The following is a 17,680-nucleotide window of genomic DNA, read 5'->3' as shown; positions in this document are numbered from 1 at the left end:
AATTTTTTTATTCCCACTGTTAATGAAATTATTAAAATTATTTTTGCCTGCTGGATCATTAGCTGTGTATGTGCACATTGGAAGCAGTGCTTATTCACAGAGGGGAGCCCACTCACTCCTGAAATAAGATGGTTTCTTCCTTCTCTCCAAAATATTCATTGGTAAACATAATGTAGTCCGTCTTCCAGATAGAGATTCTCAAAGCCCCTATATGGATGTTATAAAGGCAATGTATCTTGGCATATCATAAAAGGGAGCAAAAGGAATAGGTCAAGAATAAAGGAATTTCCTGAGAATATAATGCCTTGCACATAACTGAGGATCATCAAGTAATATAAAGTAAAGGAGAAGAATAACATGTGGTAGTGAGAGGTGAAGCCAGCTGGACTTCCTGGGTCCAGTAGGGACTTGGAGAACTTTTCTGTCTAGCTAAAGCTTTGTAAAGGCACCAATCAGCACTCTGTAAAATGGACCAATCAGCAGGATGTAGGCAGGGCCAAATAACAGAATAAAAGCTGGCCACCCAAGCCAGCAGAAGCAACCTGCTCGGGTCCCCTTCCATGCAGTGGAAGCTTTGTTCTTTCTCTCTTCACAATAAATCTTGCTGCTGCTCACTCTTTGGGTCCACACTACCTTTATGAGCTGTAACACTGAGGAGGTCTGTGACTTCACTCCTGAAGTCAGTGAGACCACGAACCCCCCAGGAGGAACAAACAACTCTGGACACGCCACCTTTAAGAGCTGTAACACTCACTGAAAACGTCTGCAGTTCTACTCCTGAAGTCAGCAAGATCACGAACCCATGAGAAGGAAGAAACTCCAGACACATCTGAACATCTGAAGGAACAAACTCCGGACACAACATCTTTATGAACTGTAACACTCACCGCAAGGGTCCACAGCTTCATTCTTGAAGTCAGCAAGACCAGGAACCCACTGGAAGGAATAAATTCCAGACACAGTAGGTTGGTTATTAGCCAGAGAGAAATGTATTCACAATTAGGGAGTCAGTAACCACCTGAGTAAGGGGATTGACAGAAGTTATTTAATTATCTGAGGAGAAAAAAAACATGGTATAATGCATTTGTTTCAGAGTAATATAATTATTATTTTTGTTCTCTTAAACACTTGAGGAAAACTATTATTGCATAACTTTTAAAGTTTTCTGAATAATTTTTCCTCCCTAATGGACACGTAATTCCCATTTGTTATCTGGTTGTCTGATTACTTACATAATTTCATGTGGAATTTAAGATGGTGGTCAGAAATCTCAGTGGCAAAGTTTGGCAAAAGAAGGCAAAAAAGTTGAAAAACAACAAGTTTCCAACATTTGGGTTTCTGATTTTATAAAGGCTGATGTGGCCAGCTTGCCACATTTGTGAGCAAATCAGTTGGTAATTGCTAACACTTCAACAAATTAAAGAGGGGTGAGCAGTGCAATGGGAGTTCTGACATAAAGGCAGGAGCACTGCCATGCCCACTAACTGAAAACTCAGAAGTCCAACTCAGTCTACACACAATGAGGGCAATTTACTGGGAAATTTAGGAAAGAGGGCAATTCTATCAGCCCTTCTCAAATCAGGAAATAAACAAGATGCTTCTATGAACTCTAGGAGCATGTTTGTTATTTTCTTGTTCAAGGTCCGAACAACTCTACCACTTGAAAAGGAAGTTTGAGGAGAGGCTAGACTGTCAGATGCCTATTAGTTTATTAATACTGAATGAGTGGAGTCTCCATAGTACAGAAGAGAAAATACAATAATAAATTCACAGTAGAAAAAAAATCTTTAATTGTCCAAAATAATATTAATAAGTTTGAGATAAGAGTCATACATTCAGAGATCCTTTTGCCAATTGGCCAGTTTTCCCATGAGAAAAAAAGGAACTTAGGCCACATATGTGCACCAAGTCATACCTACAGGTGGCTGAGATGGGGTTAGGTTTGTCATTTTCCAGTTCATGCCTTTTTCCACTCAATCTTTACATAGAACCATGGCCTTCATGCTCCCACTCCCTGGCCTCTTCCTACTCCAGGCACTCACTCTGGGGCAATGCAAAGTTGTGGCCTAGCCTGGGTGCTACTGCAACCCGGCTGGGTGTGCACACACTTGGGAGTAACACTAACACACAAGCCTCCTGATGCTTTAGGCCCCTCCAGACTTTGGACACTGCTAAGCACAAGAGGGAGATGGAGGGGGTGCTGAGGGCTGCTTGGCACAGGACTGGAGGTGCCCCTCAGCACAAACAGCCTGGGTGCCATGGATGGTATATTGATGGCAGGAGGCAGACAGTCTCCTGGGTGGAAAGGGGCAGGTCCCTGGTGAAACCCCACCTTCAAGCCAGGGATGGACAGAAGCCTCGGGATCAGACTTCCAGTTCTGGGTGGAGTCTGTGACCCAGAGTGAGAACTTATGGTGCTTTTGCCCACGCCTGCCCATGACCACCCATAAACCAATCAGTACACACTTCCTCCCTTCTAAGCCCATAAAAACCCCAGACTCAGCCAGACTCACACAGACATTGGGAGTACCAGCTGCAGGAAGGAGCTACCCACTTCAGGTCTCCTCAGCTTGTCCAGATGACCTGCCTACAGAACAGAGCTGTCCACTATGGGTCTCCTCTCCACTGGGAGCTGGACACTTCTCAGATGACCTGCCTGCAGAAAGAACCTACCTACTTTGGGTCCCCTGAGAGCTGTTCTATCACTTAATGAAGCTTCTCTATGCCTTCTTCACCCTCTGTTGTCCATGCACTTCATTCTTCCTGGATGCAGGACAAGAACTCAGGACCTGCCAGATGGCAGGACTGAAACAGCTGTAACACCAACAGGGTTTAAACATGCCCCTCTGCTTGCCACAGTTGTGGATAATGAGAAGGAGAGAACAGCTGTGGCCTTCTGGGAAGTCCAGACTAGGGGCTCCCCAAGCCAGGGCTGTGACACCCTCCTTGGGGCTCTGTAGTTCTTGACATCTCCAAGCTTCCAGGTGCCATCATGTTTCCCTCATCCAAATGCAGGTGCCCACAATAGAAGCCACATGAGGTACATCTGGTCCAGCCGCAGCCTCACCCAGAGCCAGCACCTGTGCCACAGCCTGGAGCTGCCTGCCCTGCCACAGCAGCTGGTGTGCCTGGCTGGGCACAATGGCTGAACCCTGCACTCACTCACCCACACACCCCTTACTGCTCCTCACCTGACTCAACCTTGGCAGGTGTGGGACTCGGGCTGGTAGCACAAGCTGAGTGCAGCCTGCCAGGCTGAGTGGGCAGAATGAGCCCATTGGGTGCGAGCCATACTCAGGCAGAAGGCGCCACTGGCCACAGAGCTTTCCAGCTGGCAAAGCGACACCCCAAGGATCCCAAGACATAAATATACATGTATAAACCATTTTATTTCCCTAAATAGTTATGAAAATGTAGACACAAATTAGCATTAGAGTACTAAGTGTTACTGTGATCACTTGTTGAGAATTATAAAGGAAGGCTATGCCAGAGGTGCAACAGGAATGTAGTACTCTTATTGTAAATCCATTCAGATTTATTTTTCAAAACCAAATTTGCAAATTAATATAGTAAACAGCAAAATGCAAACACCAACATTTAGGGTTATAATCTAACTAAAGCTCTATTTTTATTATTTTTATTTCACATTTAGGCTTTTTAAAAGAAAAAAAGCAAGTTTAAATGGTTTCACATTTTCACTATATAAAAAGAGAAAACTGTTACTGTTACGATTTGACTTAAGATACATTTCAAATATTGTTAAGATCAGTATTTTTCACACTTGGCTGTGTATTGGAATTGCTTGGGGAGTTTTAAAAATACTGTGTTATATCCTGAAGGATACTATTTGAATTAGTATGGGATGTACCTGGGCATCGGTATTGTGAAAAGTTCTCTGGAGTAATTTTAATGTGTAGCCTACTTGGAGAACCACTCGTCTAGGACACTGTATCTTCTGGCATCCGGCTACATTTGTGAAAATAATGGAGCTTGTTCAAAACAATTGACAAAGGGCGTTCCAGGTCCAGAAACTTGATTTTGTAAGTCCCATTGGGGTGGTCCGCCCAGAAAAAATTACAACAGGTCTGTCAATTTACTTTCCTCCACATAGGTCACTCTCTGTGTTGAGACATATGTAGTCTGGAGACCATATTGCAGATGAAAATTGGCTTGGAAAGAAGGAAATTAGAAAGTGCATATTTTCTGTAGTAGGGCTGTGATTATCTGGTAACGTGGAGGAAGGCCTCTTTCCACTGTAAGGACATTTTAGTCTAAATAAATGTTTGCTTCCTCTAGTCATAAAGAATCTGAGAATCAGCTCTTAAAAGTGTAATTTAAATGCTACTACATCCATGCTCTGTGTTTACCTATTCCTAGACTCTGCTGACTATTGCAGGGTTGGCTACAAAAGAGTTCAGACAATCTTGGCTGGGTGCAGTGGCTCAAGCCTGTAATACCAGCACTTTGGAAGCCCAAGGTGGGTAGATCACTTGAGGTCAGGAGTTTGAGACCAGCCTGGCCAATATGATAAAACCCCATCTCTACTAAAAATACAAAAAAGAAAAAGCCAGAAATCCCTTGAACTGGGGAGGTGCAGGTTGCAGTGAGCTGAGATCGTGCCACTGCGCTCCAGCCTGGGTAACAGAGCAAGATTCCATCTCAGAAAAAGAAAAAAAAAAGTTCAGAGAATCTCGTTGAAGCTCCAAACTCTCACCTCCCTCTACTCTGGCTGTGAGTCCACACAGGATGCCTGACCATTTTTACTTTATGTTTCAGGCACTTTGACATACTGGCTGAAAGCATATGCTCTGAAATCTAGTTGCCTAGGTTTACATTTTAATCCCACCATTCCCCAGCTTGGCTAATTAATTCTCTAATCTTCAGTTTTCTCATCTACAAAATGTAAACAGTAATAGCTATCTCATATATCACCTGTAAGGACTCAATAATGCATTTGATGGAAGTAGTGTGTTTGACACTGTTAATGGAACTATTCATTATGATTATCAATTATTTTACTAAATCAGCAGCAGCAACATATTTTTTTTTTCCATTCCCACCACCTGTTCCTTAAGTAGAAGAGTGACAGTAGCGTATTTTAGGAGGGACAGTGGGTAAAGGACGGAAGTGCCTGTGAAAAGCATCTCTTAACCCACAGAACTAGAAAATTCACCCAAAAGGGCTTTTTCCGTGTGGGCCAGATTCTCTTCCAATTAAGATTAAAACATATTTATTTATAGTTTACTGTGTCTTTCCTATTAAATGATATAGCTCTCTTTTTTTGTAGAGTCAAATAACTGGGGTGTTATATGCCTAGAAACTATTAAAAGAATTTTAAAGCATGTAATCCCAAGGAGCAGAACACTTATTTTTGAAAATAGAGGTCTCTCAAATAGTCACCAAGTGGAGCGTATATAAAAATAACGTGATACTGACAAAACATTAGCAGAAATAAGCAGAGATCAAAAATCATCAGTGTGGGCTAGGCGCAGTGCCTCACGCTTGTAATCCCAGCACTTCGGGAGGCTGAGGCAGGCAGATCACTTGAGGTCAGGAGTTCGAGGCCAGCCTGGCCAACATGGTGAAACTCCGTCTCTACTAAAAATACAAAAATTAGCTGAGGGTGGTGCCGGGCATCTGTTATCCCAGCTACTCAGGGGACTGAGGCACAAGAGTCACTTGAATCCAGGAGGTGGAGGTTGCAGTGAGCTGAGAAGGCACCATTGCACTCCAGCCTGGGCAACACAGTGAGACTCCATCTCAAAAAAAAAAAAAAATTGTGATGTGCATATTGAGAAATAAATTGTGTTATATATGATCCTGTAAAATATCTTTAATTTTACAATACAGTAACAAACTGCAAACTATTGTAGAATAGAAATATATCTGACAAAACCATCTGCTCCTCAGCAAAGAGGAAGGTTCAACATGGTTTTGATCAGAGGTATCATTAATGAAAGAACAATTACCTGAAAGATTAATAACATCTGAAAGGGAAGAATTTCCTTTTATCTCCTTTTGCTTTCCTATCCTTTAATGTAGATGTTAATGAGTATTGAAATCGACAAAAGGGCAAAAATAATAATAAGGCACAGGAGAAAGGGGCACATTGGATTTTCATCCTTGAATAACCTGACTTGGTTGGCGTGACCTTCCCCATTTGAGCACCTCTGAAAATAGTCTGTGACGGGAATTTTTCATGTCTATTTTTGCGCAGAAAGTAAATAATCATAGAATAAGAAAAATATTGCTTAGGCATTTTCCAAGATGATCTCTAGGAAAAGTCAGAATTCTTATGCATCATATTTTGTGAGAGATGAAAAAGTGGTATCTTCTTCAGTCCATTAAACATCACTTTGTAGCAAATCCATTTCTGTTCTTTATTCTCTAACCACTCCCCATCTCCTACCCTTCAATTTTCGGAAGAAGCACGTCCTCATTTGGAATATTTTTTTTTTTCGGGGGTAGGAGCCCCAATCTAAAATTAAATGTCCGTTTAGGGTCTGTAATTTGCTGAATTTGCTAAGATAACACTCCCTCCCCTCCTCACTGTGTGAACAGATTCTCTGAGATGCTTAAACAGTAAGACAGGGATGTGACTAATACACAAGGAACAAATAGCCTGGCCGCAATTGGTGTAGCATTGCCTAATAAACAACAATTCCTTTTTATGTATCCATTAAGCAGAAAACTAACATTTACATAAGACTAAATATTTTTAATTGTTTAATGGTTTTCTCTTGTGCAACTGCACAAGTTCCCTCTCTGGAATTGATTTCTTTTTAGCTATGTGTGGTCAACGTCAAGGTCTTGGTTCTGCTTCGGGTTCTCTTGACCTCCATCCAGGTCAGTCCTGCCAGGCAGGTGACAGGGGTTCCCTCAGTCTTTCCAGTAGTGCCATGCCTGTGCTGCTTGGGCTTGCTGGCCTGAAGTGCCAAAGAGCATGCAGAGACCCCTGCTGCTGCTCCTGTGGGTGCATTCACTTCTTGTCTCTTTGACAATGTTATGCTGTTATTTTAGCTCTTGCTGGTTCCCTATGTTGTTGTCTCAGAAATGTGCCAGGCTGTATGTTTTCTCTGGCCGCCCAGCTGTCTGAGGACAAATTTCACTTTTTCTAGGCCTCTGTTTTACCTGTTTTTGGGGGTAGGGAGGATGAAGTCTCACTCTGTCGCCCAGGCTGGAGTACAGTGGCGTGATCTCAGCTCACTGCAACCTCCGCCTCCCAAGTTCAAGTGATTCTCCTGCCTCAGCCTCCTGAATAGCTGGGACTGCAGTCGCGCTCTGCCACGACTGGCTGATTTTTGTATTTTTAGTAGAGATGGGGTTTTACCATGTTGGCCAGGCTGGTTTCAAACTCCTGACCTCAGGTGATCAGCCCACCTCAGCCTCCCAAAGCGCTTCTGTTTTACCTTAATTGCATTCTACGGCAATAAAAATTACCAGTCTCTTTGATACGACTCTTGGTCTTGTGAGCAGCCCATTTCGTGCCATGACCACAACATCAATATCTCAGTGGCTCCATCCTTCCTTTGTCATGTGCCAGCCACTTTGACGACATGAGCTAACTAGTGGCCAGTTGCAGCAATTCAGGCCCCATCATTCTGGATGATGCTAGTCATGCAATTATCTCATTAAAATCCACTCTTGGAGCATTTGATGGTGCTCTTTATTGACTCTGTGGTTTCATGTAGGGAGGAAATAGATTTTCCAGCTAAATGACACTGGAAATACTGAGATTAGGATTGATAAGACAGCAAAACCAAAGCTCAGGGGTGTGTTCCATCTGGGTTTGACTTTCAGGTTTTCTAATGTATAAACTTGGACAATTATGGACCTCACTGGACCTCAGTTTCCTTGATGGTGAAGTGCAGATAATGGATGGTGACTTTACTAAGCTTCTGTGAAGGTTAAATGAATAAGGGTCATACAGTGCCTTGTTAGTGCCTAAACCTATGATGGGTGCTGAATAAATGTTAGTGATGAATGGCAGCATCTTTTATTAAAATTCCTCATTCGTTTATTGTCACCTCTGGATTTTTCCTCTTCCTACTAAAAGTGAAGTTATGAGCATTATTTGACTGTCTACTTTTTATTTTATCAAAACTGCCATTTGAATACCCTGCTTAGTGATGGCAATGCTATCATATGCTGTCAAGAAAATCAGTGCCCATTAAGAAAATATAGGTTTAATTCTATTTTGTTTATATTTGTATTTCACCAGTGGAAATAAATGAATACCTAAATGTAAATGAATAGAAAACAAATTATGTTAAGCATTCTCAGTTCCATATTGGCCCCTTTAAGTCTCCACCATATAAGCTGGAGTGAGATAAAACTAAATATATTTTCAAATCATGTTTAAATTAAGACATCAGAAGACACATTTCACATTCTCAGATGGAATTTCATTGCCCTCAGAAGAGTCAGAATATATATTACTATAATTTTCAATTATGCAACATGAAATTGAAATATTTATAAGCAATCATAATTAAACTAAGGGCCCAATATAACTTTTTAAACTACATTAAAAACAAAAAAACCTCATGTCTATAAATAATCCCTTTCATCCCCTTCCCTCAAAAAAAAGACATAAAATGAACACAGCATGCCTCAAACATTTTGCACCTCTTAAATTTCAGAAAGTCCTGGTTAATCCATATTCCAGCACAAATTTCCAAAGAATCACCTAACTTTGGAGACAACTCAGGATTTGGAAGAAGATAAGTAGTAACGATATGGATGTGTCTCACTCAGTTAGGGGATAAGGCTTCCTGGGGACTAAGCTGTCCTATTAAGAAAAACTGTTAGACGCATAAAATTTGATTACATCTGTGGTAGTCAATACTGGTGTTTTTTAAATACTCTTGTCTCTCTATGTTCCTGGACTCCTGTGGATAGGTGAATCCTGTGGCTTATTTAGCCCAGTGAGTTGTTAGCCAAATGGGAATGTGTTTTAAGGCCAGTATGTGCAATTGTCAATGCAAAAGCCTATAGAGATTTCCCTTTGGAAATGTGACTTTTGTGAAGGCTGCTCCTTGAGCCTGGATCCCTGAATGTCTGCATGGAGCAACTCTACCATCTGCTCATTAGCAGTGGCCATATGAGAGGATAAGATACACACACACACACACATGCACACACACACACACACATATATCTATATAAACACACAGGCAAAATAAATATATATGCTAAACATTAGCATAGCTAAGTATGCCTGAATAGCTAACCAGCAGTTTTGGGAGGGGGCCTAGACATAGGGCTATCTATTCAGAGTAGAATATGGAACTGAAGAAGTAGGGAAGCTGTCCGTTCTAGTCATGAGCCGAGGATTTGGGAGAACCAATCCCCTTCTGCCCATCACTCATCCTCCACCCTTCTCAGTAGACTGTTACCAAGGAAATGAAGAGATCTGGTTCTGGGACACATTCCTAAGAAATTTGTCAGAGACACTGCAGAGGTACAAGAAATTACATGGGTGGATATAAAAATAGCAGAATTCCCAGAAATAAATGCCAGAGACTCACTAGAACAGGGCAGACAGGGAACAAGCTACAAGTTTACTTGAGGAGAGAAAACATTTAGAACATATTTCATTCAATAGCGTGTTAGTTTTAAAAGTTATAAAACGGCCAGGTGCGGTGGCTCACACCAGTAATCCCAGCAGTTTGGGAGGCTGAGGCGGGCGGATCACGAGGTCAGGAGATCGAGACCATCCTGGCTAACACGGTGAAACCCCTTCTCTACTAAAAATACAAAAATAAAATTAGCCGGGCCTGTGAACCAACGCTCCTGGCCATTGGTACGGTTTTCTCTTGCAACTATTCAGCTCTGCTGCTGTAGTCTGAAAACAGCTATAATACATAAATAAATGTCCGTGGTTGTGTTCCAATCGAACTTAATTTATGGACACTGAAATTTTAATGTCATGTGATTTTCATATGTCATAAAATATTACTCTTCTTTTAATTATTTTCAATCAGTTAAATGTGTTTTAAAAATTCTTAGCCCCTGGGCTGTTCCAAAACTATAAAATGCAACTATATGAAAATATTTATTTTAAAAAACTATAAACAAAAGTATTTAAAATTTGAATATGAATTTTGTTTTCAAGAGTATTTTCTTAAATATTAAAATTATTAAAATTAAATGGCAAACATAAAAATTATCTTAATGTATATCAAACTCTATATCAGAAATTCTAATCTGTCTGAAAAGTTGTTTCTCTTAAATTTAATCATTATGATAAATACTTCCATTAAAATGAAACTGTCTTCACTAAATGCACAATTCTAGTATTTAATATCCATATGGGTGTCGAGATACTCAGTACCATGTTTTCAGTCACATCAAATCTGAACTTTTATATGAAAGTAACATAAAATATTTTATGTTCCCAACAGTCCTCAGCATCCATGTTCAATTTGTTTAATTAGATCTAATCATTCGAACCTCCAAAATGAACTACAGCACAAAGAGATGCAAGTAAATGCAGCCCAGAATGATTTCCAATTACTAAAAATTCAGCTGCTTTCCTGCTATTAAAGAGAATACTTTGTGAAGTTAAATAATGTTTCTTTCCTTGTACTTAAATATATCAGCCACAAGAGTCCTTCCCTTGCTCTGAATCAGCATCTCTGTGAAAAACTGGCAGCAGCATCTATCCTCAAACCTCATGGCATTCCTCCTCAGTCACCGTTTACAAGAACAGGGCAAGCTGGAACTTGAACAGTGTCAGTAATGAGAGTGGAGGGTTCAGTTGAGTTTGGTGAGAGGGGTGTCTCTATATTTCATGGCAAATTTCCCTTTGCTGTCATCGGCTTATGGGGCATGGTCTTTGCTTGAGTCCAAGGGTGGTACAGCTGTTTGAATTTTGTGAGGGCCGGAGGGAACACAAAACTGGGCCTTGTCCTCCACTTCTGCATTGAATGGGGGTGGTACTGCTGATGGTACAAGCTCTAAACATTCCTATTCTCGTTTAGTACTATATCCTGGGAAGCTTTCCTTTGGCTTCTTGATGATGACTGCTTTTAAGTTTGGGGTGAGCACAGTCAATATTTCCCAGTGAGGCACTTCCCATGGAAAGTGGCTTTTACCCTTCAAAAGATGGGATTATACCATCCAGTGTCCCCAGTTGCTTAGTATCTGACATTCCCTGCAACTCCTGTAAACAGCTGGTCCTCAAATGTAGACTGTAGTGCAATGAACTTACTGTACAGGGTTTGTTCCATTGAAACAAAACAAAACCAAAAAAAAAAAAAAAAAACCCTTTATGTTATGGGCTGAATTGCATCTCCTTCCTCTGCCACAAATTCACTGGTAGAAGTCTTAACCCCCAGAACCTCAAAAGTGATTATATCTGGAGACAGGTTCTTTGCAGAGGTAATTAAGTTAAACTGAGGTCATTAGAGTAAGGCCTAATCCAATATGACTGGCATCCACGTAAGAAGAGAATTTTTTTCTATTTTAATATTTAGTGACGTTTTGTTATTATTTTAAAATGTTTTCTCAATTGCAGTTTTTCTTTCTTTCTTTATTTTTAAATTTGTGTACATTTAAGGTGTACAGGTGAAGTTTTGTTATATGGATATACTGCTCTGTAGTGAAGCTCTGTGTGAAACCATCACCTACATAATGTACATAGTATCCGTTAAGAGAAGAGGAAATTTGGACATAGAAATGAACACAGAAAAGATGACGTGAAGATATAGGGAGACAGCAGCCATTTATAAGCCGAGGAAAGAGTTAGAACAAATCTTTCCTCACAACCCTTGGAAAGAAACAAACCTGTCTGGGTGAGGTGGCTCATGCCTGTAATCCCAGCACTTTGAGAGGCCCAGGCAGGCGGATCACGAGGTCAAGAGATAGAGACCATCCTGGCCAACATGGTGAAACCTCATCTCTATTAAAAATACAAAAATTAGCTGGGTATGGTGGTGTGCACCTGTAGTCCCAGCTACTCTGGGGCTGAGGCAGGAGAGTCACTTGAACCCAGGAGGCAGAGGTTGCAGTGAGCCAAGATCGTGCCACTGCACTGAAGCCTGGCAACAGAGCAAAACTCCGTCAAAAATTAAATAAATAAATAAACAAACACTTGGTTAGGCTGTCAGGTTTTGTGGACCAGGAGCTGGGACCAAGTAAAATGTCAATAGTTTGTCTCTATTCAGTGGTATCTGAGGCTCTAGCTAGGAATACTCTAAAGGTTGGGGGAGTCTCCAGGAAACTTTAGGGGACAGGGAATATCTCAAACTGGGGGGAAAAAAAAGGCTTGCTTGGTAGAATCTGATCTTTTGAAGTCAGAAAGCCAGAGTTTGATCTCAAATTCACAATTCATTTTCTTGTGTAACCTTCTGCAGTTCACAAAGTGTCTCAGCTTCATTTCATCACTATAAAAAGACTGTGCTAACACTTAACTTTCAGTGACATCCATAAGAATTTAAAACTGTGAACAAAATTCTCTAATACGGTGTCTGGTAAAGAGTAGATTGTTTTCTCTAACAGCTTTATTGGGGTATAATTGACATAAAAGAAACGGCACATATTTGAAGTATATACTTTGATAGGTTTTACCAATGTATATATGCAATAAGCCATGATCTCAACTATATTAGAGAATATGTCAATCACACCCAAGGATTCCCTCTGTACTTCCTTTCTCCTGCCCCTCCTCAGTTGTCCCACCCAACCAACCCAAGGCAGTCACTGACCTGTGTACTGCCACTATGGAGTTCAATATATTTGGAATCACTCAGCATGTACTGTTTTCCTGGTTTCTTTTGCTACAAGATAATTGTTTTTAGACACATGTGTGTAGTTTCTTAATCATGATTTGTTTATCCTTTCAGTTGTTGATAGACATCTTGGTGGTTTCTAGTCTGGGTGCTGGGTGGGACTATAATAAATTATAAACATTTTTGTACTAGTTTTTGTATAAATGTAAGATTTCACTTATCTTTGGTAAATACCTAGAAGTGGAATGACAGAATCATGAACTATGTTTAAATTTTAAGAAACTGAAAACTGCATTTCCACTCCCAGAAGCCATGCGTGAGAATCCCAGTTCCTCCACAACCTCACTAACACTCAGCATGATAGGTCTTTAATTTCAGTAATTCTGGTAGATTGCCAGCTGATTTAGAATATCGTTTGAATTTACATTTCCCTCATGTTAATGACATTGAGTATTTTTTATTAGCTTATTTGCGTCCATATAAATTCTTTAGAAAAGTGTTTTTTTCTTAATATATTGCCCTTGTTTTCAATCATTGTGTTTGATTCTTATGGAATTTTCAAAGTTCTTTATATACTCTGGATATAAGTTCCTTTTCAGATATATGCTTTGCAAATATTTTCTCCCAATTTGTGGCTTGTTTGTTTGTTTCATTCTCTTAGTAATATATTTCTGAGATCAAGGATTTGCATATTTGATGAAGTCCAATTTATTCTTTTTATGAATCATGATGGGTATTGTGTTCTAGGAAATTTTGCTTCACTCAAGGTCAAAATATTTCTTCCTGCATTTTATTCCAGAAGTTGTATCGTTTCGGCTTTTATATTTAGGTCTATTATCCATATAGTATTGTATGTTGTGTATTATTTGAAGTATGGATCAATTATAGTTTTGCTTTTAGACACAAATACACAAACACAACTTCTTGAATAGAATTTGTTTCAGAATTGCCTTTTTGTCCTAGTTAAAAATTAATTGCTCATATATATGTCAGCATATTTTCTGAACACTATTTTCCATTAAGATACTTATCTATCTGCATGCTTATAACATTTTGTTTTTTAACCACAGCTTTATAATAATTCTTAATCAAGTAGTTTTCATTCACAAATTTTGTTCTTTTTCTAAGTTTTTTTTTAGAACGTATAAATCTTTGGCATTTTTGTATCTATTTTTACAATTCAAGTGTATATTTTTCCTAAACAGTAAAGAAAAAAAAAATCTGCTGAAATTTTTACTAAAATTGTAATGAATGTGGAGTAAATCTCATTTGTTCTTATTTTTGTTCTTTTTCTTTGTGTTTGCTTACTGTTTTCGGAGCAGTTTTAGGTTAACAGCAAGGTTAAGAAGCTACTGAGTTTCCCATACACCTGCTGCTTCAACTCACGCATTAGCTTACCTCATTCTCAACTTCCCCCATCATAGTGGTGCGTCTTTTACAATTCATGAACCTGCATTGGCACATCGTTATCTCCCAAAGTCCATAGTTCATATTAGGGCTCACTCTTGGTGTTGTACATTCTACGCCTTTGGACAGATTTATGACATGCATTCTCCATCATAGTATCATGCAGAGTAGTTTTACCAACCTTAAAGTCCTCTGGGCTCTGCTTATTCATCATTTCCTCTCCCCAGGAAATGGACTTTTTGACTACACCGCATCTTCCCTTCTATCCATTCACGTCTCCATTTATTTAGGTCTTCTATTATTTCATTAAGCAATGCTTTGTACTTTTCAGCTTAGATCTGCTGCACATCTTGGGAAAATGAAATATCTCTAAGCATTTTCATTATGGTGACTCTATTGTTAATGGTATCATCTCCTTGAATTTTAATGTCTTACTGTTCTTCGCTAGCATATAAAAAATTGGCTTGTAAACATTTGAACATTTATATTTTATTCTGAAACAGTGCTAAAATTATCTATTATTTCTGGTAGCTTTTTTTTTTGCAGATTTCTTCAGATTTTCTGCATAGAAGTTCAAGTCATCTGTAAATAAGACAGTTTTACTACTTCTCTTCCAATATGGGTATCTTTTATTTCTTTTATTGGTTTCTTGTACTGGGTAGAAGCTACAGTTTGAATACAAGTGACGAGAGTGAAGATCCTTGTCATATTCCTGATCATAAAGACAGTTTTTCACTATCAAATATAATAAAATTGTAAGTTTTACATAGATTTGCTTTATCAGATTGAGGAAGTGATCTTCTAGTCCTGGTTTTATAAGGACTTAGTTCTCCTCTAGTTCTATCTTGATGAAATTTTATTGGGAAGTGATTTCAATGTTGTCAATTCCTTTTTCTGTATCTATTGATAAAGTCATGAAGTTTTTATTCTTGTAGTTAATATTGTATATTACATTTTATATTTTTCAATTGTTGATGCAGCCTTACATACTTGAGATAAAATTCATGTTATGATTTTAAATAATGTATGGTTGGATTCCATTTGATAAAATTTTGTTAAGAATGTTTGCATTTATATTCATGATTGATGTCAGTTTGTAGTTTTCTTTCTGTTAAAATGTGTTTGTTGTGTTGTAGTATCCGAATTGTGGTACCAGAATTGGCACTGTAGACTGAAGTAGTAAAGACCAGATTTTTTGGTTTTCTTTTCTTTTCTTTTTGTTGGCGGGTTTTTTTAAACTGCAAGTATAATTTTTAAAATAGATATAGAGATATTAACGTTATCTATTTCTTCTTGAGTGAGCTTTACTAGTTGGGGTGGAAGAGCACAGTAAAGAGTAAGAGGGTTTCTCTAAGACACTGCAGGCAAAATAATGTCATGTCACAACATCAAGGATGCAAAAAACTTTGTATTCAGTTTAGAATTGTGGTTCTTAAATGGAGTTGCCATTGCCTTTTGCCTCAGTAAATGTCTAGGAGTGATGTTGTTTCTGACAACTGGTAGGCGCTATTGTTATCTAGTGGGTGGAGGCCAGCAGAGGTGCTAACAAGGGACAGTTCACACAACAATCCCCTCAAACCAAGAATTATCTGAAGCAAAGTATCAGCAGTGCTGAGACTGAGAAACACTGGGTTAGGAGATTACCAGCAGTTCAGCATGGCAGGACACTAGGCACATGTGGAAGATGGTAGGGACACAGAGTTGAAAAGCTGGGTAAAATTTAAATGACCAAGGATCTGGCATGCTCTGCAAAGGAATTGTTCAGGGAAGAGGTGGAAAAGGCTGAGTCCTACATGGTGAGAAAACTAACACTGGAGATGGAGTATTGGGTCAGAACATCAAATACTATTAAATCCCTATCTCAAGATATTTCCTCTTCAATTGTATTTTAATTTTTGTAATTATCTTAGAGTGCATGTTTTAGTTTGTGGATAACATGCATTTTAACACTTCCCTGGCATTTGCTATTTTTTTTAAAAAAAGGAGCAATCTCCACATTCTGTGTCATCCAAAAAGGCATTTTCAGCTATAATTTATAATAATATTGTCAAGTTTTCAGTGATTTTCGTTTAATCATTGCTTATTGTTCATGTAAGGGAAGATGTTTTCCTACCTATAAATTGGAGAAATTTTTATTTTAAATAAATTTAAGTTAAAGAGAAGAGTGGCTCTAAAGTAAAACATTCAGTAAAACGGTCATAGAGATGATAGGATATAAAGCTATGGCAAGAGCTCAACCTGATGTAAAAACAGGTTTTTGAAAAGTACCATCTAGATAATTTAAAATACCTTAAAAATTAATCATGAATATGATTAACTGTCGTTTTAGAGAAATTACCTTGAACATGGAGTGAAGTATCAGTGAACAAGAGGAGTGGGAAACAGAGGCAAAGAGATATACTACAATTTGTGAAAGAAACCTGAAAATGCACACCCTTAATGTAATTTAGGAGGTAGAAAAGATAATGCATCATTCCTCAGAGGGTATAAAAAAGAGAAAGCGGCTGGGCACAGTGGCTCACGCCTGTAATCCCAAGCACTTTGGGAGGCCGAGGTGGGTGGATCACCTGAGGTCAGGAGTTTGAGACCAGCCTGGCCAACATGGTGAAACCCCATCTCTACTAAAATACAAAAATTAGCCGGGCATTCTCATGATCTCCCAGCTACTCAGGAGGCTAAGGCAGGAGAATCCCTTGAACATGAGAGGTGGAGGTTCCAGTGAGCCAAGATTGTGCCACTGCACTCCAGCCTGGGCGACAAAGTTAGACTTTCTCTAAAAAAAAAAAAAAAAAAAAAAAAAGAAATTTATTTGAGGGAAAGAAGGGAAATCACTGCCTGAAAATATTAATTATGAATGGAATTATTTGAGTAGAAGTAGCATGGCCACCTGTGAGTGATGGTATCAGACTTCTGAGTTAAAGAAGGCTGCATACACCTTTTCAAATGTACATTCTTTGATGACTTAAGTGCTCAATTCTTTTACTCATTTAATAATACCTTGGAGCACCTCCTATATATTACACTCTGTGTCATATGGATGGCAATGAAGAAGAGTGGTAGAAAATCCACTCTTTCCTCGCTGTATTAGGCCATTCTGTCATTGCTATAAAGAAATATCAGAGACTGGGTAATTTATAAAAAAAGAGGTTTAACTGGCTCACAGTTCTGCAGGCTTTACAGGAAGCATGGTGCTGGGCATCTGCTTGACTGCTTGACTTCTGGGGAGGCCTCAGGAAACTTAAAATCATGGTGGAAGGAAAAGTGGGAGCAGGTGCATCTTAAGCAGCCAGTGCAGGAACAAGAGAGAATGGGTGGGGGGAGGTGCTACACACTTTTAATTAACCAGATCTCCTGAGAACTCACAATCATGAGAACCACGCCAAGGGGATGGTGCTAAAGCATTATGAGGAACTGCCCCCATGATCCAGTCACCTCCCACCCGACCCCACATCCAACATTGGGAATTACAATTGAACATGAGATTTGAGTGGGTATATAGATCCAAACCCTATCACTAGCCAAAAAGACAGACTATTTGG

At 39.2% G+C, this 17,680-nt stretch overlaps 1 long non-coding RNA gene across 1 annotated transcript in view; it reads left to right on the top strand.

Moving 5' to 3' along the window:
• Positions 1–682: 682 nt before the first annotated feature.
• The window catches only part of LOC129137823 (uncharacterized), a 79,350-nt gene continuing 62,352 nt past the window's right edge, over positions 683–17,680 (top strand). Inside the window, exon 1 of the long non-coding RNA XR_008540615.2 lies at positions 683–965. This is a non-coding gene — a long non-coding RNA (uncharacterized LOC129137823). The remainder of the gene's footprint in view (positions 966–17,680) is intronic.

Source organism: Pan troglodytes, chromosome 17, assembly GCF_028858775.2.
Source record: "Pan troglodytes isolate AG18354 chromosome 17, NHGRI_mPanTro3-v2.0_pri, whole genome shotgun sequence".
Lineage (NCBI taxonomy): Eukaryota > Metazoa > Chordata > Mammalia > Primates > Hominidae > Pan > Pan troglodytes.
This window is presented reverse-complemented; position numbering and strand designations above follow the sequence as displayed.